General features: G+C 44.6%; 1 pseudogene; it reads left to right on the forward strand.

The window, feature by feature from the left end:
* Positions 1–10,230: 10,230 nt before the first annotated feature.
* LOC136655006 (5S ribosomal RNA) lies at positions 10,231–10,350 on the forward strand (annotated as a pseudogene).
* The last annotated feature ends 17,054 nt before the right edge of the window (positions 10,351–27,404 follow it).

The following is a 27,404-nucleotide window of genomic DNA, read 5'->3' on the forward strand; positions in this document are numbered from 1 at the left end:
CAATGTGGAATTCCATCTCAAATCTCCAGCTGGAGTGCACCATAGTGCTATGTCACAGCAGCCCACATTCTTGATCGAAAGACAGGGAGTCAGAGAGGTAACCAGCTTCTCTACCCATCCTACCTTCCTTCTTCCATGCATCTTCTTCCTCTGCCACCCAAACCTCTCTCTGCAGTTTCTCACTCTCAATCTGTGTGCGTGCGCATGTATTGTGATTTGAACCCTCTGGATTCTTTCTCTGTAAATATTCCATGATCAGCCGTCAAAGATCCTCTAACGTGCTTGCTTGAGTGCACCATTAGGATCATCCCTGCATCTTCCTGAGCAGGGGTGGTAACACATTATTTATGAATTCAATATTTTATTTATATAACAGGTGGCTGAATGATGGGCAGGACACGCGTGTAAAAACACATGAGTTGTCTTGTTAGATCCCTCATTGTTTTCTGTGTTACTCTGCATCAATGGGGCTGGGACTAGTAACTGACACATCCTCAAATCCGAGTGGCAAATCCTTTCTTAAGAAATAAAGTAATCTTTTTCTTCCAGCAAATACAGTGAATGTGCCAGGACTTTGCACTTTGTGATAGCTGCATGCAAGTAAAACATCTAGCTTGCAACACACACTAAAGTGTTGGTAAGAGTCATGTATAGCAAAATTGGACATGCTGATTGTAACCGGTGGTCAGCTGTTAAAGTTTATATGGCTTTCTAATTCAAAACCACTATCCATGTCATCCCTTTGACATCAAGTCAATGTTGGAAAAACATACAGGGAACAAATGACGTGCTGGATTGCACAACAGCGAATCCTCTTGGGACTCATTTCTACCACCTGTACTCACAAATTCAGCAAGTGGGACTGTTTGCTCATTCTCCAAACTCATTCTCAGTGCCAGTTTGGTGCTTGGCAGGATCTGAATTAGCTGTTTCTTATTATGAAACTAAGGGTAAAATGTTCACAGCAATGGGTGTCTTTTTAATGCAAAGTTAAAGCATACAATGACACATTGTAACAGAAATACTGATTTTTGCCTTTTGGGCAATTATCTGACCACAAACACTGATACTTGTTTAGCCAAATTTGTTTTTCACATGGTAGGGAGGAAGCTAGCTAATTAGCCAGTGTTGGCAGTCATGTGTGGGGCTAACTTCCAGGGACAGCAATAATATCATATTAACCACAATGCAGGATGCCAATTGTTCTGATTTTGGAAGGACACTTCAGAAAAACCATCATTCCTTTTGGGGCAGAGAAATATCCTGGATTTTTAATTAATATACAGAGAGAAAGAGTTGTTAAATTATGCACTGGACACTTATGGATAATATGTACCATATATTTAACTGCCTGAACCCAATAATAATAATAATAATAATAATAATAATAATAATAATAATACAGGTATTTATATACCGCCTTTTCTTGGTCGTCAGATTTCTCCTCAGACTTTAATTCAAGGCAGTTTACATGGGCAGGCTGTTCTAAATCCCTGTAGGGATTTTTACTATTGAAGAAAGGTTCTCTTTCAAGAACCACAATATTTCAGATGGATCTTTCTGATCTGGTATCACATTCTGGCCTCTAGAATGTTTCCTCTACAGGTTTCCTCCCATGCAAGCTGACAAGCAGCTCCTTCAGCTCTCACATGGAGGGCAGCCAAGACGCTTCTTCGCTCACACCGAAGAGCAGGTGGAATAACTCGGCTTGTCAGCTGCTTCAAGGTCTCGCCATTCACGGTGCCGGTGGCCTCGAACTGGTGACCTTCGGATGTTATCTTCAGGCAAACGGAAGCTCTACCCTCAAGACCAGACCTCCTGCCCCAATTAAATTTTGAGGTCATACAGATGACCACACAATCCCAAGGTGAGTATTCCCTCTATCTGGGATAGGTGGGTTGTCTGATGGTGCAATCCTAACCATGAGTTAGGCTGGCTCAAGTCCCTTGCGCCATCCTAGGAGGATTGTAAACATGCTGTAAAGCACACTTGCACCTCCTCAGGAGCAATCCGCGCCAGCACACAGAGGTGCACTGGCCCATGGTGGCTGCATCCAGCCTCTGTGGTGGCTTGCAGAGGGAGCCTTGTGTCGGCCGAGCTCAGCCAAAGCCAGGCGCTGGGGTGGGTGGGAAGGAGGAGGGAGAGAGGTGTTCCAGGGTGGGAGGTGGGCAGGCAGGCAGGGAGCAGGAGGCGGGCCTGGGATCCAGCTGTTATGCCAGATCCCAACCCCCTTCCTGAGCAGCGCAAAGCGGCATCAAGCCAATCTTTTCTCCTCAGACTTATGCCACCTAAGGAGGTGGCGCAAGTCCGAGGAGACCCACAGGGGCTGCAGTGGCTTACCTGGGGGTAAGGGGAAGAGTTTCCCCTTATCTCAGGCTTAGCCACTTTGGCGCACTATCTCACGCTGGATACAGTGCAAGCCTCCTGGCTTGCTCTTCCAGCAAAAGATAGGATTGCACTGTGAACCATCTTTTCAAGTGTTGCACCACATATTAGTTGCACCACATATTAGTTGTCAATGTGCAGTGAAATGATCCTCCAAATGAACTTGATGCCTATGCTACTAGTATTTGCACTATAGTATTTGGATCTGTGAAAAGACAGGTAGGCATTTTGTTCAGGTGGCAATAAGGGAAAATGTCAGCTTTGGCTGACCTGCCAAAGCAAAATTGTTAATTGATCTATGGAATGAATACTGAATCTTTGCTACCTGACTCAACAAGCCTTGACCCAGACCCATAACAAAGCATCCAAAATGGGCTGAATGGCAACCTCCAGTTTCAGCTGTAGTGTGCTTCTGAATACTAACTGCAGGACAGCAATGATGGCAGAGAGGTATGCCTTTCCTTCTTGAGGGCTTTATAGAGGTAGCAGATGGGACATAGAGGAGAAACAGGATGATGGACTAGGCCAGTGGTGGACCTGCCATTAAATCAAAGGGGCAAATGCCCCAGGTGCAGAGACTCGCGTGACTCTGGGACCACGCAGAAGCCTCTCCAAAACTCCCAACATGGTCGAATACTGTGCTTCCAGTTTGCCAGAAGCACAGTTTAAAGCACCGGGGAAGCTCCAGGAGGATTCCCCAATGCATCCTGGAGTCGCTCAAGACTCCACGCACTCCAGATAAGGGGGGAGGGTGGATTTGCATGCAGGTGGCAGCAGAATCTTGCAGCGGGCACCATTGTGGATCTTTGCCCCAAGGCACGGAGCAGGGGAGGTTTGCCACTGGACTAGATGGGCCTTTGGCCTGATCCAGCAGGGCTTCTCCTATGTGGTTTAGAGAATGTTATCACTTCCCTTTTTTATTTTTTATTTTTTTTTAAACAGGTATTTATATACCGCCTTTCTTGGTCTTTATTCAAGACTTTATTCAAGGCGGTTTACATAGGCAGGCTTTATTAAATCCCTATTAAATAGGGATTTTTACAATTTCAAAGAAGGTTCTTTCTTTCAAGAACGACTACATTCAAGGTGTTTCATTCCGATCTGGCTTCACATTCTGGCCTCCATCCTCCCACGCTCAGAGCAGATGGAATCGCTCGGCTTCAGCTTGTCAGCTGCTCCAAGGTCGCACGATGCCGGTGGCCTCAAACTGGCGACCTTGTGGATGTTATCTTCAGGCAGACGGAGGCTCTACCCTCTAGACCAGACCTCCTGCCCCACTTCCCTTCTTATCTGAACTGATAAGGTGTGGGTGTGTGGTCAAATTCTCCTCCCTCAGTCCAATATTTGTACCTGCCTTGTGTCACATAGAAATTATATGCTGAGGCACTGTGTGTGCTAGCTCACTGAATAGTTACGTTGCCAAATTAGAGTTAATTTGAATAAATAGTTTTGGCTTAACCCAGTGGCTCCCATACTTACAGGGGTCACAGTGCCCCTGCAGCCTTCCCAGCACAGCCAGGCACTGCCTTCTTGGATCTCATGAAATTTTGTGCAATCCAAGATAGTGGCACCCAAATATCACAAGATTTTGCAAAATCCAAGATGGCAGTGCCAGGGAGAAAAGGTCGGAGGGGTCACCAGGGCCATCCTGTGACACACCTGTGAGTGTACCACAATGCCATAAGATGTCACGATGTACACTTTGGGAAACCCTGGTTTAACCCATTCATTTGGAACAGAATTCAGCAGTACTAGGGTATCTGTTGAACACTGGAATATCAGAATTAAATGTGACATGCATGTTCAGGACATACTTAAAATACAAACATCAGCTCAACCCCACACTCATTTTCAGCGGGGCAGAAAAGATGTCATGCACACTGTAATGCACATTCTTCTCTTGAATATTAACATTACAGTGAACTTGGTGTGCATTTTAGTGACATCATTATCAAGTTTGAAGACCAGCTCCACCCTTGTCACATTTTTGGAGTGGCGGGAAAGTTGCCCAATATAATTCAAAGCAAGCAGTGGTGGCCTTAGGATCTGTGGGGCCTAATTGGAAATATTTTTTGCAGGGCTCCAGGATGATCACCAAGGCCTGTAGAATCTAAGAGATAAATAAAATGTGGAATGGAAAGCAGTCAAAATGTGCACTTAAGAAGTGCATGTGAGTTAATGGACCACATGGATCTAAGCTCATTTTAATAAAAAAAAAATTGCATACATGTAGGCTACAAAAAAACAAACAAAATGCGTAGATGAACTTTCCAAAGTAAATAGTTACAAAACCACTTGTTTTAGTGACTATGGAATGATTTAGTAAAAGTATTAATTTTATTTTTTATTTTTACTCTCATGTAGGAGCAGAGCCCAGTTGAGAGCAATTGGTCCAATTGGCTTAAAGCCCACCTGAAAGCAAGTTGCCCAGGTATTCACCAGCATGTGACACAAGAGCTAGAAGTAAACAGTGGCATGCTTTATTGAATAGAATTGAATATTTTATGCAGGTCCCTCATCCTTTCCTCTCTACCAATGACTAATGGCTATGTCACATGCAGGGGTAGAAGCTGGGCAATCGAAGCCTCACCCCCCATGCAAGAGTTGCAATGAGGCCTCTTGTACCCCAGGCTTTATGCTTTAACATGTTTTCACAACTGTCCAGTGAGGCCAGTGAAACTGCTTGGGTACAAAAAGCAAAAGCAAATAGAGTGATGACCAAGTGACTGAGAAATTGTTATTCTTGGGAAACAAACCCTCTCCCAGCTCACATGGAAATGCTGCTGTTGATTTTGAAATGGAAACCGGAGCCCCAAAGCGCTGAGAATGGCACCAAACGGACACTGTGCTCTGGAATCCGAACCGCTGCTGCAAGCTGACAGAACTGTCAGCACCGATTCTACAGACAGCAGCGCAAGCTCAGTGCTCAGAAGAAGAGTCCAACAGCCTGACCTTGTTCTGAACCACGTCCCCCCTGCCCCCCCCACATCTACCAAGAACAACCAAGTTCAAAAGGACAGAAAGTCAGTTTCTCTTGTCCAGTGAGGCAAAGCCACTTCTTGTTATTGGGACACCCCTGGGATGTCCCAAGCTGGGATATATGATACAATGTCTTGAAAACAATGCCCGAGGCAAATGGGGAACCCAAATACTTTAGGTTCTGGGTCTCAGAGTGAATCAAAATGCCTTAGCGATCTTTCAATCAATTGAATTCTCTTTCTTTTAGCATGGCTTTGTGAGTATAGGGAGAATAGTATGTTAGGGAGATCCTGGATTCCCCTTGCATATCATGTCTACAAATGTTCCCTTGCCCAGAAGATACCTCTAGGACTGCCCCCCCCCCCCGGGTAGGATGCAGTAGAAGCAATTTTGGCATGGCTAAATCAGTGGGGGAGGGGTGGACCATAGGATTGGGCTGTAAGTCTTCCATACAGCAGAACTTTGCCCTGCTCAGCCTTTGGCTAGCCTTTAAAAAGTATATTTTGGGCCTCCTGTGTGCCTTGAGGGGGACTTTCCAGCTTCCTCGACTAGCTTCCTTCAAAACTTCAGCAGATCAGAATGCAACAAGCATTTCCTCATCGCATCAGAGACACAAGCTGTTGTCAAGTTTGCCTCCTTGAGAATGCAGGCAGAACCGAAAGTGTGCTGTATGCAATATTGATGTAGGGCCTCATAGTGTATTAGAAATTTTTAAGGGGAAAGCAGTAGTAGGAGTATTTATTTGTGAAAAGTCAGTTTTCTCACCTTAAAAGCTCCCTCCCCGTGGTTTGTCTACCATTTCTTATATTTTTATCCGCTACCCCCTTAAAAATCTTCTGCAGTATTTTTAATAGATCAGACTTCCCAGAAGGAAGCATTGTGACAACCACCTGCATCATGACCAGTGCTAGAATAGAATTATCCCACGGTACCGTGCAAGCAAACTTCCTTTTGCCATCTCACAATGGCAAACCATATAAATAGACCTCAGTGCTAAAAAAAAAATATTTGCTAGTCAGGATATGGAGCTGTTTCTGACCTCAGCCACAGGTTCTGAGGTATGAGACCTGCTCCAGTAAGATGTGTGCCATTTCCTCTCGTGATAACAATTTGGGGGGATTTTGCAGAAAGATTTAAAATATAAAAAAGAACCAAGGCATCCACCATACAAACAAGGAAGATGTTCGTTCTTCAAAGCCAAACAGCATTCTCTCATAAGCAATGGGAGCTTTGTTTTACAGTATGCACCTGAAATTCAGATGCTTGTCTCCAATTAAAATTATATCAAGAATGATATAATACGTGTTAATAGATACTAGCTGATTAGAATTCTGGCCTCTTACTCTGAATTACTCATTCTCAGAAGTGTATGTAAACAAGAAACAATTCAAACAGGAATGTATTGGGGGGGGCGATTTTAAAAAAAATTCCTTGCCTATTTTCCTGTCACTGATATTTGGAAATGAATTTGTCTAGAGATGTGATACTCAAAGCATAGCTCGAGGGGGTGCAAAGCACTAAGTTTTTCAGGAGCCATGCAAACAGCCCCTCCCCTTCAGAGCTGTTCCCCAGGGGTGGTATGGCACTTTCGCCTCCGTTTTGCTCCCACAATCTGTAATGGAGCCAAAGGGGAGGGGGAGTGGCCACTTGCATGGCAACATTCAGGCACCTGCAAAACTTAGTGCTTTGCATCCCAGCTAGCTACACCACTGTCTCAAGGTATGTTTTCAATCTTTCCTCTACAGTTGAGCTACTGCCCAGCCTTTTATCAGGGGAAACCACTTCTTCCCCAGGGGAAAATATTCTAAAGCTTCTGCCACTAGGAATGCTACCCTGTGTATCTTTCGAGAAGCAGTTACAGTAGAGTACTACTCCATATCCATAGTGTGTTGTTCTTGTGTTGGGGATTTTAAACACTTGACTGACTTGGCTGGTGTGATGGCACAGAATGATCAACATCCCAACTATTCAGGAAACTAAGCTGTCAAAATGTTTTCCCTTCCCAAATCATGCCCACATTCCAAACCCATTAAGTTTTAAATTTTGTGCCAGCTATGATTTGCATTCCTTCCTTGCATTGCATCTTCTCCCCGTATCTATCTATCTCTCTCTCTCTCTCTCTCTCTCTCTCTCTCTCTCTCTCACACACACACACACACACACACACACACACACACACTATGCCTTATTATTCCCCATCTTTTCCTGGCATTAGCAGGTAGTGTTTCTGGGAGTTAAATTTCCATTGCTTGGGTTCACCCATAAGCATTGCTACTTTGCTCATGTACCTTCCTCTACCTCTCCCTGCTCAAATGTTGGCTTCTCCTTGCCAGTCTCCTTCTATTCTCCCATCTCAACCAGCCATCATCAGATTCTCCCACCTCTTGTAATACCCTCTCTCCCTTGCAACACGTGATGCAAACTGAAATCTGTAGTACCTGGGGTGCTAGGCAATATTCTCACTCTTACTTCTTCAGCCACCACACAGTGCCACCTGGTCTCTCCCCCCCTAATCTGCTCCTGTGGGGCACATGCTGGGAGTTGAAGTCTTTCTTGCTAAGGTTTCGTGCCATTGCCTACTGTTCTCCTGCCAGTTTGTCTCTCAATAGGAGCCTAGCTCAGCTCAGTCAGGTTCTGCAAATTGTAGTTCTGTTATCTCTTGGGTGCAGTCAGCATACTTTGGCCTGCCTCCATTCACTTCACCTCTTTGGATGCCAGGCTTACCTGGGGCATTTGCTGTAACTAGAGGTCTGGTATGCTTATCGGCCAGCTTGTTTCCTCTCCGCGCATGCTATCTGCCTCCCCACAGGCTGTGGTATATCTCAGTGAGAAAGACACTGCTGGCCATTGCATCCACACCCTGCTGCTTCCCACCTTGATAAGACAGAGATGGTGCTCTGCCTGCCTCAGCAACAGAGAGATGTTGTGTCTTTGCACTGCTCCTACCGTCCGTGAGACAGACCCCCATACTGATGCTATACTGATGCTGCCCACCTGAAGCAAGGAGACTGGTCTTTGTGACCTCATGTTGCTAGGTAAAAGGAAGGTGACTGATCATTGTGACTTAATGCTGATACTGCTTGGAGGAGGGAGACTGGCCACTGTGACCTCATACTGATGATTCCTGTCTAGAGAAGAATGAACCTCATTAGCGCACTCTCCTCCAGCTGCTGAAGGAAGGAGTAAGAGACAGCTGGCTTCCCCCATGTCCACATGCTGCAATTATTGTCAAGAGAAAGGTTGCTTTTGTGCACCCCATTTTTATACCATTTTACACCAATCTTCCATTTTTATTCCATCCTCCAAGGAGCTCAGAATGGTATGCATAGGTCCTTCCCTCCTTTTGTCCTCACAACAACCCTGCAAGGTAGGTGAAGCTAAGAGATACTTACTGGCGCACAATCACTCTGGAAGCTTCTTGGCTGAGCAGGGATTTGAACCTGGCTCTTCCAGGTTTAAGTCCAGCTCCCAAACCACTATTCCATCCAGGTGTATTTATTAAATAAATGAATTTAATACATTTTCACCCTGTCTTTCCCCCATTGCTGTGGGTGCCCCAGGTTACTTACATATAAGCACATATAATAAAACATCATAAAAAAATATAAGAACAATGCAGCAATAAAACTACAGAAAGCAAGAGACAGCAGCACAAAAGCCATAAAAGCATCAACAGCAGAAAAATAGAAAAACGTGGAACATAAACATGTTGCAGAACAGAATAACAACGGCAATAAATAAAATAAAAGACAGCCAGCAAAAATGGCAGTAAGAGCAGGCATAAACGATTAAAAAAATTAAAAATGAAACAGTACACAACATCCCTGCCAAAACTTTATCTAAATGGTAACCTAAACAAAAATGTATTTTAGCTCTTGCCAGAATGCTTCCGGCGACAGTTTGTAGCTCATAAAGGAGGGAGTTCTAGAACTGTGACGCTACAGGTGAGAAGGCCCTACTCCTCATTTCTACTATAAAAATGTATTTATTCTTCTAGTTTGTCATTTCTTTATAATTAAAAATGTATACCCTGCCTTTCTCTGAAAATCAGTCAAGAAGCAACTCACGGCGTCCAAATGAAACATTGTGACCACATTGCATTATCAAAAAAAAAATGAAAACACAGATCAGAAACCATTGCAACATATAGAGGCAGGAAAAACAACCAAACCTAAAATCTATCTAGATCTTTAAAATGCCCTCTGTGACAAATAAACAAACAAAAGCAGTATAGCAGCTTTTGTAAAAGCCACTGCACTGTGCCTTTCAGCGCACACACATTCAGGGCCCAATCCTATGGGCCACAGCGCTGGTGCTCCTTGGCTACTGCCAGCTCTGGCCATTGTAAAAGTGCTGCAAGGCATTCCGGCACCAGCAATGAGCCCGCTGCAGGGGTGTTGAGGCCAGTGCCAATCGACACTCAGCCTCAGCACCAGGAGAACCAGATGCTGGAGTGTGGGTTGATAAGTATCCCCACCAAGAGGCGAGGAGGTGCTTTAAGGAGGGTGGAGGATGGGGAAAGGTGGAACTGGGTGGGGGGAGGGGGACTGGATGGAGGATCAGACCCAGAATGGGGGTGGAGATGGCGACAGAGACTGCCACTGTTTCCTATGCCCCCTCCCACTACATCCTGTGTTCCCCCCAGCTGTATCCTATACCCCCCTATCTTATGCCCCTCTCAAGGAGACTCATTGGGGCTGCCTGGGCTTGACATGGGGTAAGAGGGAACATTTGTTCCCTTTGTCCGAGGAAACTCAGGCAGATGCCCCACCCCGCTGGATACATCAGCAGCCATTTTGATGGCGCCGCACTGCTGGACACTGCCAGGGCTTAGGATTGGGTTGTAGGATGTTTATTGGAGACATTACATGCAGCAACTGTTACCCTGCACATGCCCGATCCCATCTGATCTCGGAAGCTAAGCAGAGTCAGGCCTGGTTAGTACTTGGATGGGAGACCGCCTGGGAATACCGGGTGCTGTAGGCTTATACAGTCTTTCGAGACTGAAGGTTGCCAACCCATTGCCTTCCATCTGAATCTAGTTAATCTGCTGAAATCTTCACTCCAGCAAACAAAGTTCATTAAGGGCTCAATCCTACCCCCTGTTGCTGCCACTGGAACTAGCCGGATATGATGTAGATGCCCTATGTGTAAAAAGAAGGCCTGCCCACAGAAGTGAGTTAGCAGGGTGGGTGGAATAGGGCAAGGGGAGGGCAGAATGGGGTAGAACAGGATGAGGCGGGAGGTGTGCTAGAAGCAGGAGGGAATGGCACCCAGTGCAGGCAACTTGAACCAGATGGTATCCCTGACATGCCCCTTTGTCTCCCTGGACTCACGCCAGCTAAAGGGAAAATATTCCCATTATCTCTCCCAAACCTCCCAATCAGCCCCCCCCCCCGAATGTAACATCACTCGTTTTGGTGCGGTTGCATGCTGTGGTGGGGAAAACCATACAAGTGGACTGTAAGTAAAGCAAATGCACGAAGGGGACAGTCCACATATAAAAATAAAGGCAGAATGCCTGGTTGGTCCACTCAAACTCCAATGTGTGTTTGTGGGGAAACAACTGTGGGTGCGTTGTGTTTTAATGTGGATCAAATGAGAAAAGGACACACAGATGTTTGAAAGTGGCAATGCTATGGTTTTGAAAATGTCCACTCTATATATAGTTACGTGGGTGTGCTTTAATTCCTCTCCCCACCTTCTTCTTGATCAGAAAATACTCATTCAATCATTATAATCCAGAGCACCAAACTAGGCATTTCAGTTTAGTCGTTCTGCCTCCATTGCCAATAGTTTGTTCTTTGAAGAGCTGAACCTCAGGTGCCAGCCGTCGCTTCTGAAGGCTAGGCTACATCCTCTTGACTGCCTTCCAGCCATAAAATGCTGTAAAATAGTTTCTGTTTTTTCAAGAGTTTCAAGTTCCATTGGGGAGTGTGGACTGAGGGGAAATTTGGAAAGAAGAGATTCAAATATTTCGATGTTTACACAGATTGGCCCACTCCTTGTTATACAGCTCTTTACAAGGCAACTTCTTGGATCCCCTTTCCTGGACGTTTACAGAAAGCCACCTCTTTTGTCTTATTATTTCAAAAGTTGTCTTTTTGCATAGGCTTGAGTGAAGAAGGTGTTTTGTTTTGTAGGTGGTCTAATTGTCCTTTGGACCAGCTTGACTGGGTAGGCTGATACTGGAAGTAGTTCCTCCAAGATGGGGGACTGACTGACCAAGTGTTTCCATAAGGAAATTGGATTAAGCCAGGAATGATTTTCAGTCTAAAATGCTGGGCAACTTTTAGTCATGTCCATTTCTCTTTGAATGTAACTTTGATAAAGAATACAGTGTGGTCAGATATTTTACTTTTCTATTTATATATCTCTTTTAACAAACAGCTCTCAGAGCAGTTTATGTAAGCCTGACAGATCTTGTCTGATCTTGGAAGCTAAGCAGGGTCAGGCCTGGTTAGTACTTGGATGGGAGACCGCCTGGGAATACTGGGTGCTGTAGGCTTTACCATAGTCTTTTGAGACTGAAGGTTGCCAACCAACAGTCTACAGCTTAATCCTATCAACTCCCCTCCCCATACCAATGCAGCTGCATCAGTGGAGTGGACATTGCATCCTGTGTGTGTGTGTGTGGGGGGGGGGGAAATCCCAGAAGTCCCCTTCTCCCATGGAGTTGCTGTGGGTTGCCCAGTTGTGTGTTGGATGCTGCGGTAGCCATTTTGGTGCCACAGCAGCCCCACGCTCCGGGCAGCTCAGGATTGGGCTGCCTGCTGGCACAAATCCAAGTGGCCCCAGAAAGGTGAATCAAGGCCAGGAAGGGGGATAGAATATCAGTGGCACCCCCTGCACTGACTTACTGGTGTTGGGGCTCCTCTGGAGGCCAGTGGCATTCGGCTGCGGCCACTCTGCTTTTGGCAGTGGCCCGGCCACACTGAATGGTGTGTTTTGTTTTGCAACTGCTGTAATGGAACTTGTGCTGCTGGAACACTAGTTCCGGCAGTGCATGGTCCCCATAGGACTGGCTGTAAAAGAGATACAGGGAAACCACAGAGAAAGAGGTAGCAAGAAGGATACATGAGGAAGTATATGGAAATTACCCACACTCAAGCGATATGTATGGATAATGATGGGGGGAAAGGGAATGTTCCTCACCCTCATCTCACCCCTGAAGTGGTGAGCCCAAACGGGATTCTCTTTGAAGTCAAGCTGTCACTTGCTTCACTGCCACTTGGGGAAATACTAAGGGCACAATCCTAACCCCTTAAGTCAGTGCTTTCCAGCACTGGCATAGCGGTACCAATTGGACATGTGCTGCATCCTGCAGTTGGATGTCACTCACGGAGGCCTCCTCAAAGTAAGGGAATGTTTGTTCCCTTACCTCGGAGATTCATTGCCCTTATGTCAGTGCTGGAAAGCACTGACATAAGGGGTTAGGATTGTGCCCTTAATCTATCCAGATATGGCCTCAAGAGCTAGGTGTTTTAAATGTCTCTGAGGAGGCACAGCTCTTCTCCACAGCTCTCCGAAGGCTTGAATGCCTTAGGTCTTGTCTTTTTATTTATTTATTTATATCATCATCATCATCATCATCATCATCATCATCATCATTTTTGCACAGTCAGGTAGATGTTATTTTGTTTTATCCAGACATCAAGTCCTTCGCAAGGATCTGGGATGCCTGGTTTTTGTTCTTTTTTGCTGTTATAAATATTATTGCAAGATGTAAGCTGTTCCCAGTAAAGCTGCTTTTTGTAGTTGGTGAATGGTAATTTCTGTGGCCCTGATGCTGTTCAGGTGTTTTGGAATAGCACCGAGGGCGCCAGTCACCACTGGGATCACTTAGGTCTTTTTCTGCCACAGCCTTTCAATTTCTACTTGTAAATCTTGTAAATTGTAACTTGTAAATGATGATGATGATGATGATGATGATGATGTTTCCTTCCAAGGTTTCACAATCTTAAAAAAAAAATCAAATTCACAAAGAAGACAGTAGCAAACAGCCTCTAGATGAATGCTGTCCTGGGATGGATAGGGCAAATTTCTCTCCCCCAGCTAAATATTTACGCTGTCTGACGGCACAAAGAACCGAAGCCGACACTTGAGTGTAGCATGCTGGCTAAAAAGTGCTTCCCAGGATCCCTTGCAACATTCCCATGAACACTTTATAGTTAGGATCTATTTGTATCAACAAAAAGAACCATCATTTTTTTCAAGCTGGATCAAACCACGGAAATCCAGTTTAGCACTATCAGCCATCAAGGGCCTTAAGCAGTGGTCCTAAGGTACACATGCAATGGCTATGTGTACCATAGGCTATGGCTCAACTATGGCCCCTCTCTTTTTGCACATAGACAATGGCTATGTGGAGAATTCCACACTAGCAGAGTCCCAGAGCCTCCTGGCACCTGAGGCCAGACGGCACGGTGATGTGGAAATATCACACCCCTATGCCATCACATTGCCCTCGCACCTACATAGTGGAGAAAGGCTCCATTTTGGAGCCAAACAGAGATGCGGGAGGGCGATTGGGCCCAAGATCACAGTTCTCGTCGCTTTAAGCAATGAATGCTATACCCCCCCAGACAGCTTGGGAAACACCCAGAGCATTGTGGAGGGGGGCACATCAGCCCGGTCCAAACTCTGTGCACCACTGCCCCCCCACACTCCTTGTGGGCTGCTGCCCTCCCCATCCACCCACTTCGTCCTCCACTGTTCCACATTTTGCGATTTGTATCAGAAACTGGCAAAAATGTCTTCTTAATTCACATTGTATCTTGGATTATTAACATATCACACACGCACACAGAGGGAGAGGGAGAGAGAGAGTGAGAGTGACATGCACCCACTTCTTAACAACTTAAGGAACAACTTGTAAATCTGCTAGAAGAGAACAAAGCTAAGTCAGGCTTTGATTCTCATTATGCATTCTCTCCCTAGACAACCTGTTAATGATATACAGTTGACCTTAAGTCTACTGTATGTCCTTCAACTAAAAGAGCAAATGTATTGGCCTACCTTACAAAAGGTGTGCCTGCATTGAGACAAAAATACTTTTAGTAAAAACAATAGTGGAAAGTATTAGGCAGAGTCTCTTGAATTTTCCGGCTCTTTGAACTGCAACACACACTGGCAAGAACATGTTTTTTCTGGCTCTTGATAGAAAACATGTGGAGTACTTGTGCATCCCTCCTCAAGTAATCCTACTGCTTAATTGTTAGATGAATAATGGGTGTGTGTGTACATGCATGCACTTGCATGTGCATTCACACACAGGCACACGCATTCCTATAGGTATATAGGTGGCACTTTCTGAAGAATCAGAAGTCATGCACAAACTTTGTCAAGAAACTTCAGGGTTTCCAGGTAAATCTTCTAAGGGCCAAGAAATGAATGAGAAGAGATAACTTGCTGCATCCTTTTAATCATCCATTTGTTCCATGCTTGCTCAGTACCGCTGTACACTCCCACTTAAAAAAATGCAACTTGATGATCACTGAAACACTTTCTCCCAGTTCTTCACATTGGTGCTTCCGATCAAACTGTTTGTTCAGGCATTCGTTTTGCATACCTTAGTGATCTTTTTTGATTTCTAATGTGCTGGTCCTGGCAATTAGGACCAATAATGTAGTCCTTCCGATGATCTGTGGACACACTCTGTTTGCTATTAACGAGTTAGAAAAGTTATAGCACGTTGCCCTGAGTTCCTGCCTGGGGTGGAACAATTCCAGAGGAAAGGAGTAGGCAGCTTTTAAAGAATAAATGCACACACATAGAGAATTAGTTTTTGACTTTCCATGAGACCATCTGATCATGATGATCTGGGAGCTCAAAGAGGAGAGGGCTGGTTAGGACAGAATCTCTACCTTATACGAGGTAGTTACACATTGGAGAGGCGTCAAAGCAGGTCCCCCTGCTTTTCCCACAATCTCAAAAACTGTTCCTGTTGTGGATGGCCCATGTGCACTTCCCTCTGCCACCAAATTATGTCCCTTAGCAGAAGGCAACATGTAGCGCCAACACGAGGAGTGGCAAAACCTTTCCATAATGGTAGCCTTAAGAACAAAGTTAAGACTTCCTTTCTTAGCTGATGTACAGGTCCAGCCTATTTATACACGGATTTTTTATGCCCCGATTTGACTCAACAGGAATGGCCACTGCAAATGAGAAGGAATGTGCTGTTACCTGGAGAAGGGGAAAAATGCACCCCTTTAAAATCAGTTTAAAAAACTGAACAGTCCTTTAAAAATAGCCTCCTTAATGAGAGAGAGAGAGAGAGAGGGCAGCTGGCTGACAATCCATCAGTCCTTCTCTCTCCATGCAACCCCTCCCTTCCCCCTGAGCACTGTGAAAGAAAGGTGATCATTTTGCATTGGTGAAGGGAGGGGCTGAGTGAAGTGCCTTTCTTTCTAAGTGCTTGGAGGACTACTGATTGATGGATTGTCTTCTTAATGACTCTTATCTTAGAGTCAAAAGGTCAGTAAGGCTGTTTTTAAATCACTGGAGCAAAGAAACTTTGTATTTAAAATTGATTTGCTATAGTGCATTTTTTGCCATCCAGCTGAGTGCTTGGAATGGAACCCACGCAAATAATGAGGCTCAACCTGTAACTACAGAAGAGCATGTTGGGCATACTCACCAACAATATGCCCAACACTGGGGAGGTAGAATGGGGCATGAGTCACTTGAGACTACATCTCTCTCAGTCCAAATCTCCAAAGGGTTGCCACTGAGCCTAAGTGGTACCTTGGAGGCTGAGACGGAGCTCTCCCGTTCCTTCCAAAGCAACCACAGGAAAGATGAAGAATAGAAACGATGACAGCTTTTCATGGAATCCTCAGATTATTTCCAGTGTAGATTGGGAGAGGATGTCTGACTATAACAAGTTTCATGGACACTTTAACTGAAAAAAGATATATTAACATATGCAAATGTGAACACTTTATCATATATTATGTCTTTGACTTCTCTATTTCACATTTCTGCCAAAACAGCCTTGAACTGGCAGGTGTACACTGTCAGTGAATCGTTTGATGTTTATTCATTTAAATGCCGGAGAAGGTGTCACCACTCTGATCTGGCCTCTGTACCTACTCCCACCCAAAGGAAACTTGAGGATTCTAAATACCTGTTAATTAGCCACCCGGATGTCCTGAATTGGAGATAATTAAGCTTCCTGGATGACCTTGGGCCACTGACTATCTCTCAACCTAACCTATCTCACAGGCTTGTTATGACGACAAAAAGAAGCTACACCACTCTGAGCTCCTTGGAGGAAGGGTGGTATAAAATGTGATAAATAAATAAAGGGAGATGGAATGCATATGCTTTGGTTTACTTTTGTATGCCCTCTTCTTTAGAATTTCAGAATCTGGCTGAACCAGCTGAAAGAGGATACATTTGTCACTGGAGAGCAAATCATGCTCATTCATATTGTTTACACTTGTTCTCATGTGGAAGTCACATATCAGTTTAATTAACTTCAGAACAAAGAACAGGGCCAGCCCTGCCATTTAGAATGATGAGGTGGCCTGCCTCAAGCTGCAGGTTTTGGCAGACCATTAAAGGGCAGACTTTTTTGGTCTATTATGATATTTTTGCAGCCAAAGAAGGAAGTGGGAGTGTCATTTGGATTTTGCTTGTCTTTGGCACCTGTGGTGATCTGGTGGGGCCACCATGGTTCACCCTGCAAGGTTGGGGAAAGATGTATGACACTCTGCCCTTCTGAGGCACTTTCAAGCTCCTTCTGGGGTGACTGTGACAAATGCAGCACCCTGATACAGACTGCACCCAGTAAAGGTAGTTGCTGCCGCCAGGAGGAGAAAACCAAAAAAGCAAACCCAACATCGTGCAGGTGTTTCCTCCTGGGCCACTGTTCTAACAAAGCCAGGCGTCGGCCAAATTGCACTGCCAGTCCACATTCCAGATTAAGCCTTTCCTGTGGATGTGTAAGCCAGAAAAGTCATGATAGTGATGCTGTACTGACTGCCTAACACAAGGCATCTTCTGATACTATTACCAGGGACTTTCCATTTGCATGAAAAAGTCCCATTCGTGACCACACCAAAACCTCCTTGGACTCTTTCTGCCCAAAATGAAGGTGTTCCCAACAGAGTGGGTGATAGGGCAACTGCAAGTTGACTTAAAAAGGAAAAACTTAAATGTAAAAGTATAAATAATTTGCAAAGCTAGAACTAAAAAGAATCAAGTTGGGAGGAGTTATGATTTTTCCAAGCAAAGTGAAGCACTGTGAGAATTTGCTTGAGAAGGCTTCTCCCTGTGTTTTTTTTTTTTTTGTCAGCTCCAGTTTGAAACCTTGTGTGGAAGCAAAGTAGTGCTAAGACCACACGTGAGCCTGAGACAACCAACAGCTTCCAATCAGATCCCTTATAACTAAATATTATTATGAAACAGAGCTGGAGCAAGGGAAGGACATGAGTAGGACTGTGTTGGGGGTGGGCATATATGCCGTAGAAATATCAAAAGCCTGCCATCTGTTCATTTTGCAAAAATAATGTTCAAATCAGCAATGTGAGCAGCTTCCCAACACTTTGGTTGGAGTTGCATTTGTGGGATTCAACAACATGCTCAGGAAGAATATAAATGAGAGCTGTGATGCTGCTCAACTAATTAAACTGGTTAATTGGTGACATTTCAGTGGACAGATTAAAATTAAAGTCTCAGTTAACCAGGGACTGCAACCAAACCAGTCTTTTGCAGCACCAAGCCTCCACCGATGGTAAAGATTTGGAGCCAGGTTGGTTCTCCAGCAGTTACTTTTCACAGCAAAGCTTTCACAGCTTCTGAAAGCCCTTGGTGATCACCCATTTCCCACCAAGAGAGATGCTGAATGACTCCTTCAGTTTCCTTTTAGGAAAGACAGGACAAAAGGAACATGAGAGAGCTGTGTTTCATTGCTAAAGGGTTGCTTTTCTATTAGGAAATGGAAAAACACTGGAGGACTCCTGGGTTGTTGCAGGGGACTCAGGGCCAATCTCCTCTTTTCTGGTGTAAGGAGCTCTGAAGGAAGCAGAGCAGCTCTTCTTTCTGAGTCCTTTTAGCTCTGATAGCATAAACAAAGTTAAAGGGAGGAGGAGAGTATTATGCTTTGCTCCCAATAAAGTGTGACTGGTACTTTTCATTTCCATCCAAATGTTACCTCTTGCCTGTGTGGAGCTGCTTTCCTGCATGATGATTGTGCCACCTTTTGTCTATATAGGACAGACAAAAGAAAATATTTCTTTACTCAGTGTGTAGTTGGTCTGTGGAACTCCTTGCCACGGGATGTGGTGATGGCATCGGGCCTAGAAGCCTTTAAAAAGGGATTGGACAAATTTCTGGAAGAAAAATCCATCATACAAGCCATGATGTGTATGTGCAGCCTCCTGATTTTAGAAATGGGTTATGTCAGAATGCCAGATGCAAGGGAGGGCACCAGGATGCAGGTCTCTTGTTATCTGGTGTGCTCCCTGGGGCATTTGGTGGGCCGCTGTGAGATACGGGAAGCTGGACTAGATGGGCCTACAGCCTGATCCAGCGGGACTGTTCTTATGTTCTTAAATGACAACTTTCAAAGGAACCACAAGTGAGAGCTATGTATCATTCTTGTCTTATCTCTATGACTTTAAAGGTAAATGTTGCTTGTTGCTTTTTGAAACACCCCCCCCCCCCCAATATGTGTGTAAGATATATAAGGATTTCAGCCCTGGTAAACTGTCAGATTAGGAATGCCATTTCCTTCATTATTGGCATAAAACATTTCAGTCTGGAAAGAAGGTAATGGCAACTACATCAGGGATCTTCTATAACATATGTGCCAGGATCCTATCATGGCAGCATCTTTGCCATGATACAGGCCTCAAATTGAGCAAGTGGTATCTGCAGAAATTAAGCCATCCTTTGATGGATGGATAATGTGGAGTGTGTGGCTTGCTAGTTCAACTAGCAGGGCCATTTTATAGGGCTAAAAATATCTCAGCATATTTGAGATCCATAGCCAATTCCAAAGCCAGTCAAAGCTTGCTTAGATGCCAAGGAATAGCTGAATATTTTGAACTCTGGTGACTACTGTGAAACCAATGCACCTATACTACCCTTCAAAGATCCATTGGAAACAAACAAGCAAAATATAGACTACAATCCGATGCAAACTTGCCTGGCAGTAAGACCCATTGGCTATAATGAGACTTATTTCTGAATAGACATGCATAGGATTGGACTGTGGGACAGTTGCAAGCACAGTATTTTTGCACCTTAAGCCTGCGGTTTTCAAACTCTCCCGGAGTTTGAAACTCGCAGTAAGTCCTTGCGGGGGGGAGGCAGTGAAGATAGGGAGAAGGCAGCGGCGAGATCCCCAGGATCGCGCCGCTCAGGGGGGCTGCAGGGACTGGGCTGCACTTACCAGTCCCTGCAGCAGCTGTCCTGGGGTGTGGGGAGCCTTGTGTGAATGTCTGCAGGGCTCCCCAGGTCAGCAGTGAAAGTGGAGCTCCACCTGTACAAAACTGGAAGTGGAGTGCTTGCCCTCCACTTTCACTTCTGCTGACCTGGGGAGCCCTGCAGGCATTCATGCAGGGCTCCCCACACCCCAGGACGGCTGCTGCAGGGACTGGTAAGTGCACCCCAGTCCCTGCAGCCCCCCTGAGCGGCACGATCCTGGGGATCTTGCCGCTGCCTCCTTCCTGCCTCCTGGCTGCCCCTTCCCCTTAAGGAGGCAGATGCCTGGGCTCTCAGGCTGGGGCATCACAATGCCCCAGTCTGAAAACCTCTGCCTTAAGCCAAAGCATACTTCTTTGAAAGTTTCACTGAATTCATTCGAGTATCAACCATTTTCACATAACAGAGCAACTGCTCTGAGTATGACTGTGTGCTCTTTTTCTCTCCTCAAGCATATACCACCAAAATAAGTGGTATTTGTGCAAGGAGGACCCATACATGGCCCAAGAGCTTATGTGGAGGTATGTAAAAAACATTTTTATTGATCTCTCTTTTGGCATTGGGCTGCCCTTCCTACCATAGCATACAGCATGCACCTTTTTGGTGCAGCTTCATTGGTGCTGGTGGCAGGGGATAGGATTGGAGCCTAGGCCATATTGGGCATTAAGACTACCACTTTGAATTGTGCCTTACCATGAATTGGCAGGGAGTAAAGCCATGAATGTACTGGCAAAGTATGTTTTTGTCTGGATAACCAATTGACATTCTTGGGGTTGTCTTTGGGAAGGATTATGTGTTGGGTCATGCCTTACGCAGTGTCACCATCTATGCAGGGAATATATATTTAGTATACAAATGCATACTTTAATGGGTTTGATCTGATTTTTTTCCTCAAATTATTTTTATTTCTTGGCTTCAAGTGGTTTTGGGGGTTAGTAAGTGACCAAAAAGGAGGTTATAAATGTTCCTAGAATTAAAATATGGAAGCATGGTCCATTGCTCAATCGTAGGGCACTTGCTCAATATCTATAAAGTCCTCAGCACCTCAAGTCACAGGATCTCAGTAGTAGGACTGAGAAATGTCTCAACATGAGATTCGTCTCTGCCATGCAGAGTAGGCTGCACTAGGCTATATTATGGATCTTATCTTGCACTGGAACAGGCAGGCCAGGAGGGCTGCGCTGAATCCAGTGCAAGACTGGAGCCAGAAGTGGCTCAACCAGAGGCAGGGGGAAGCTCTTCCCCTTACCCCCAGGTAAGCCACCATGGCCCCAATGGATCTTCTTGGAATTGCACCACCTCAGGAGGTGGCACAAGTTCGAGGAGAATGGAGTAGCTTCTAGCTGTTCCATGCTGCTTGGGGAACAGGGTTGGGATCCAGCATAACAGCCGGGTTCCAGCCCTGCGTCCAGCTCCCTGCCTCCCCCCCCGGGACAGCCCTCCTTCCACCCTCCTCCACCCGGAACATCTCCCTCCCACCTCCTCCCTGCCCTCCCCAGACCCCTGCGTCAGCCAAGCCCAGCCAACACAACCCTCCCTCCCCAGGTCGGCGCAGAGACTGGAAACAGCTTCTGTAGGCCGGCATGCATCCCTGCACTGGCCCAGCTGACTCCCAAGGAGGTGCAAACATGCTTTAAGGCATGTTTGCGACCCTCCTGGGCCGGTGTTGTTACCAAAAAGGGCTGTTTTGTTTAGGGGAATTAGTATATTAGCCTTTTGGAAACTTTTAGGATCGAAGGCTGGATAACAAAACAGCGTAATGCAGAGAAATTCCCTTGTAAAGCTTAAAGAGGAGACTGGGAGAAAGATAACTTATATTTTTATTACAAAACACATAGGTAAACATAATACATTTCTTGGTTCTAGTACTTGAAAAATGTACCTAGCTTTTACGGTGGTTGCATGTGCTATGTATCTGGTGCATCCGAGAAGGAATCAGAAACGGATAGGTTGTAGGGTAGGATTTTTAATCTGCTAAACCCAGTTTGCTAACTAAAGATGGGGGAAGAAGGGAGGAATAGATGGGGAAGAAGGGAAGGAATTTCAGAAACGCAGGATAATTACCTGTCCCAGAGAGCAGTAGGGAAGGGGAGAGTCCCGTGGAGGACCTTTTGCCTTGCAGGGGGCAGCCAGAGAGAGAGCCATGTGGCGGAGTTCTCTCTTAAAAGGGGCTTGGCTGACCTGGAAGCTGGATGTGAATGACCCGGATGTGACCTAGGGCTGTCCTAGATGCGCATGCTCATCACACACAGTAGGACACGTGGAGCATGCAAGAACATGAAGACTGGGTATCAGCCATGACTGGGGGAGGGAGGCAGTTTGCATAAGGAGTTTAAGAGTGATAAAGCTACAACAATAGAACAATAGACTTCTTCCTCTATTGGTGCATGCTTGTTTTGCATAACAGTGATTGAATCAGGAGACATTCCTTGACTGGAAGAGGGGAAGTAATCACCTTGAGCTTTGCTAAACTTGTGACTTTTACCAGGGCCTTGGAAAAGTGTACTGGGGGAAGGGGTCCTGCATTCTGAGGTTTGACTTGCATAAGTTTTAGTCCATAATACATACAAAATCACAACTTGGAAGGGAAAACGAGATTTTCACGTAACAGCTTAAGTTCCGACAAGGTTAGGATTGTGCTCTTAGAACAAGTCAGCACCACATATTCAGCATAAACTTTAGACTTAATGGAATCCTGCATAACAAACATACAATTTTCTTCCAGATATTTTTAAAATTAAAAACGTCGCCCAAGGTATTTGAAGCTAATATGCAGCCCACATTGAGGTTACAACTTTATTAGATGGTTACTGACCTAATTATTTCCTATGTCTGTGCTTATCATTTCATACAGTTCACTCCACCTACCATCACCAATCATTCATTGTAACTATGTGGCAAAAGGCTATTAAAAAGTCTCTCTTACAAACCAAAAGTATAACAAAACTACATTATGAAACAGGCACAGAGAAGAACAACTTCATCCAAAAGTACAAAGACATTTAAATCGCTTTATGTGGAAACACTAGTTTGATATGGAAGCCAACATCAAGTCTACTCAGTTGGTCAAAACTGTTTTATAGAGGACTTTACAAAAAAAAAAAAGGAAACCCAGTAAGACTTTAAAAAGGTCTTTAAAAAATACCTTCAGTTAGATTTTTATTGCTTAAACATTTACCATCTTCCAAATGAAAGACAGATATTCACAAGGCGAGTAAAAAGTAGAATTGCTAAATGGCTTAATGAATTCTGGGCATACTAGATCAGTAGTTCCCAAACTTTTTAGAGACCCTAGAGCAGCATTTTCAACCTTTTTCATCTCATGGCACGCTGACAAAGCTTTAAAATTATCAAGGCACACCATGAGTCTTTTGACAATTGACAAGGCACACCATGCTGCCAGTGGAGGCTCACATCTCCCATGGGCCCTACTAATAAATGACCTTCCCCCAAATTCCTGTGGCACACCTGTGGACCACTCGCGGCACACCGATGTGCCACGGCACAGTGGTTGAAAATGACTGCCCTAGAGGCTGCTGCCTTATAAATCCCAAGGGATGTGGCTATAATGGTGATTGGGCAGCAGTGCTCCCCACCAGTATCAGTTTGTTTAACCCTTGATGCACCTAGCCTAATCTGCCTTGTCAGTTTGGCAAATCACCAAAAATTGGGTCACAACCCACAGTTTGGTGACCACTGTACTAGATGGTTAAGGATACAATCCTATGCTCATTTTCCTTGGAGTCCCATTGAACCAAAAAAGAGCACCAATTTGGAAATATAAACTATAGCATTAATACCTAATCAGAGGGAAGATATGCATTTTGTATTTGACTGGAATATTTTTAGAATTCAGAATATTTTCTGAATAATAAATAAATAAAAACCATATTGCCATTATGACTTTCTTAATGCTGAGTGTGCTTGTCTGTTGCACCTGTTGAGAAACTGTGCACCTAGTCATAACTTCCCAGGTTTTTTTCAGATTCCTGTTCTTTGAAAGATGACTTAAGAGACTTTCACTTATGTGCTATACAGCTCCTATGTGTAATTATAGACGATCTTTAGGGAATAACCAGAATCATTTGGTTCAAAAAGATGAAGCAGAACAGGTCTGGGAGCAACTTGTGGTCTCACTTTAAGAAATGGTTTGCAAAAATAACCAGCCCTGTTCCCAAATCTCTCCAGAGTTGAACATTCCCACCAAAGATGGTAAAAAGAGTCAATCTGTCCTTTCCAACAGAACACTTTAACTATGCTCCAACATTTCATGGCTGAAAATAGAGACACTTGTGTGTTTTTCATTTACAAGAGGGACCTTCAAAACATGTTGCATATCCCCAACCCTCATGGTCACTTCCAGCTGTTAAAGGCTCAAGCAAGCCAATTTCCTCCCTGTCCCACTCCCTGGGTGGGTGGTACTCTTTATTTTTTCTTTCCCTTTATAAATGTATGTACTTCCACATACTGATATGTAGAAACCACTCTCTAATTTTGGGGTGGCCCCATTTTGCTCATTATTTGTTGTTAGGAAATCAGTTGTCTGTGTGTGTTCTCTCTCTCTCTCTCTCTCTCTCCCCCCAATGAATGTTATTGGTTTATCACATCAGTGGTCACTACCTGAGTCTCACACCTTCAGAAAACACTTTTCTGCTTGTTGTATATGCTGTCTTCATTTACTTGGCATTAACATCCTGTGCTCAGGACTGAAGCAGGGATTGTCAACAAAGTCCCAGAGCAGAGGAGACAAGATCTCACAATAGCTGTTGTCATTGATGTATTGTTTTAATTAATAGTTGTATGCAAATAAGTGCTGTCAAGGCAGTTTGCAGGATTTGAAAAAGATGAAAACAATAAAACAATGAATAATTATGTTCTTTCCTTTTTCTGTTGTTTTGCGTTTATTGATTTCATCTTTTTCAAATTCTGAGCGTGTCAAGAAAGCCATCTGGCAAGGCTGTCCCCAGTGTTATCTGTGTGTTTAGAGCTTGTGCATCTTCTGAACTTGGCACCCAATCTTCAGCCATCAAACACGCAAGCATTTAAGCAGGCTAAAAGCTAATTGCACTCAGGAAACACTCTGTTAGGCATGCAAAATAGCAATAAAAATGAGACTAAGTGGAGGGATTAGTGAAAGAATGAAGCAAAATAGCAAAGCGACACTGAAAAATCTGATATATGTTTGGAATGGCTCATATAATTTAGCATTTTTAATATAGCTTTGCATTTTCACTGGAGTGCACATGGAACATTTGTTAATCCAGACACACTAAACTATCCCCATATGAACCTACCAGAACAATGGTTGATTAAAATAAATGGTGTTGCCAGGCTTAGCCATATTTTGGGGTAACATAAACCACTATATGAGAACAGCAGCATCTACCAGACTCACTGGAAGGACAGAGCAACCCCTCTGCCCCCCTCAAAGAAAACAACAAATACACTTGTCAAATAACAAGTTTAGCTTATTGGAGAACTTTAACTGTTGGCCCAGCTGGGCTTAGTTCTGGTTAGGACTTGAGGAAATTGTAAAGGTTGAACCACTCATACAGACCGCTTCTGCATCTTGAAATGGATTTTCAGAACTCTCTCACATGCCCTATCTCACCATGAAGCCTTCTGGGCTTGGTTCTTCAAAAGTGGTGCACAACATACCTCTTGGACATCTCCAAGATGCTGGAGTTGCCAACCGAGGCACACTGAAGCACACTTCCCATTCTTGCTAATACCAGTACCATAATGAGCCCTGCCAACAGATGAATACGACACAATCCACTGCTGCTTTTATCACAGAACCCCAAAGCTATTCCTTACCCACTCTGAGGTCTGGAGAGTCAAGTCAGTCAAATAGGAAAACACATCTAGACCCCTTTCCCATTCTGGCAGCAACTGTTACCCTGCAGATGCCCGATCTCGTCTGATCTTGGAAGCTAAGCAGGGTCAGGCCTGGTTAGTACTTGGATGGGAGACTGCCTGGGAATACTGGGTGCTATAGGCTTATACCGTAGTCTTTCGAGACTGAAGGTTGCCAACAAGCACTTACAGGAAACCCAGGAGCCAAGAGCATCCTGAACCAATTCCTTTCCCATTGCTATGGAAGGCAAGATCTCCTCTGAGATTGGGTTGGCCCCTCATGCAGGGGACAAAACCCTGCTCAGACCACCCCCTTTGTCACTGCTGGTCACTGGTACATATGCAAGCCCTTAGCAGTTCTTAGCGACTTCTCAATGCTCACGGCTTAATAGCGCAAGCCCACCCCAGCACTGTAAACCATCAAGTGGGGCTGGGGCAGGGTGAAGCTTGCTCTGCTAAACCACTAGCATTAAGAAGCAAATGTGAAGCGCTTAGGGTGGGCTAAGCCAGTAGCCACATTGAAATGGCAGATTGTACACCAGATAGTTTGTTAGGATTTATTTGCTTTCATTTACAAGCATGCACACTATTTTCTGACATTTTTCGCTAGTTTATTGATAAGTTTAAAAAAAAAAGAAAAAAAATGAGCTCTGAGAAAAGAAGGCTATAGATGAAGAGGCTATCCATAGAAGACTGAAAACCTGTAATTCCTATTGGCTTTTTAAGGATTCCAATTCCTTCAGGTCTGGTGGTATTTAATGAAGAATGTGATTGATTTGAAGAAGTGATGAGGAACTCAGTCAGAAGATGATAGCCAATCAGAGGCAGCTAGGGAGGCCAATAAGGCAGTTTGACAAGACAGTGAGAAGGGAAAGAGAGTGAGTGTAAAAAGATTGCACTCTGGTAAATCTTGCAATCTGGTAAATTTTGCAATCTGGTAAAAGTGGATCCATGTGGGTTAGAAGTCACATTTTCTGATTACTTTTATTTCAATTAACCCACTTGGTCTAGTTATTGTGTTACTTACAAATAAAGTACAGTCAAGCCCCATGCAGGAGTGATAAAGTAACAGAGCCAGGTATACTTGAGCATTGGGGGAAGGGAAAGAGAGTCTGCAAGCAATACCAGTAGGCTAGAGGTTCCAGCAATAAGGCATCTCTGAGATCAAGATGCATCTGGCTCAGAATTTAGAGACTTGGGGGAGAAGGGAGGCAGAATATCAAGGATATTGATATTAGTGCACATTTTGTTGGCAACCTTCAGTCTCGAAAGACTATGGTATCGCGCTCTGAATGGTGGTTCTGGAACAGCATCTAGTGTGGCTGAAAAGGCCAATTCGGGAGTGATAATCCCTTCCACACCGGGAGCGACTGCAGTCTGTCCCTGGTCTGTCTCCCTGGCTATGGGCCTTCCTTCTTTGCCTCAGACTGTTGGCCAAGTGTCTCTTCAAACTGGGAAAGGCCATGCTGCACAGCCTGCCTCCAAGCGGGCCACTCAGAGGCCAGGGTTTCCCACTTGTTGAGGTCCACTCCTAAGGCCTTCAGATCCCTCTTGCAGATGTCCTTGTATCGCAGCTGTGGTCTACCTGTAGTGCCCATGTATGACACTTAATATATATATTTTTAGAACACACCTCTAAAAGACAAAAGACCAAGGACAGCAAGAAAGAAAAAATATGGATGGAGACCTGAATACAGGGATTATCCTCAAAGTTTCTGAACATATGATTCTAGATTCTTGAGGCATTTTGC

The sequence above is a fragment of the Tiliqua scincoides genome, chromosome 5 (assembly GCF_035046505.1).
Source record: "Tiliqua scincoides isolate rTilSci1 chromosome 5, rTilSci1.hap2, whole genome shotgun sequence".
NCBI classification, from domain to species: Eukaryota; Metazoa; Chordata; class Lepidosauria; order Squamata; family Scincidae; genus Tiliqua; species Tiliqua scincoides.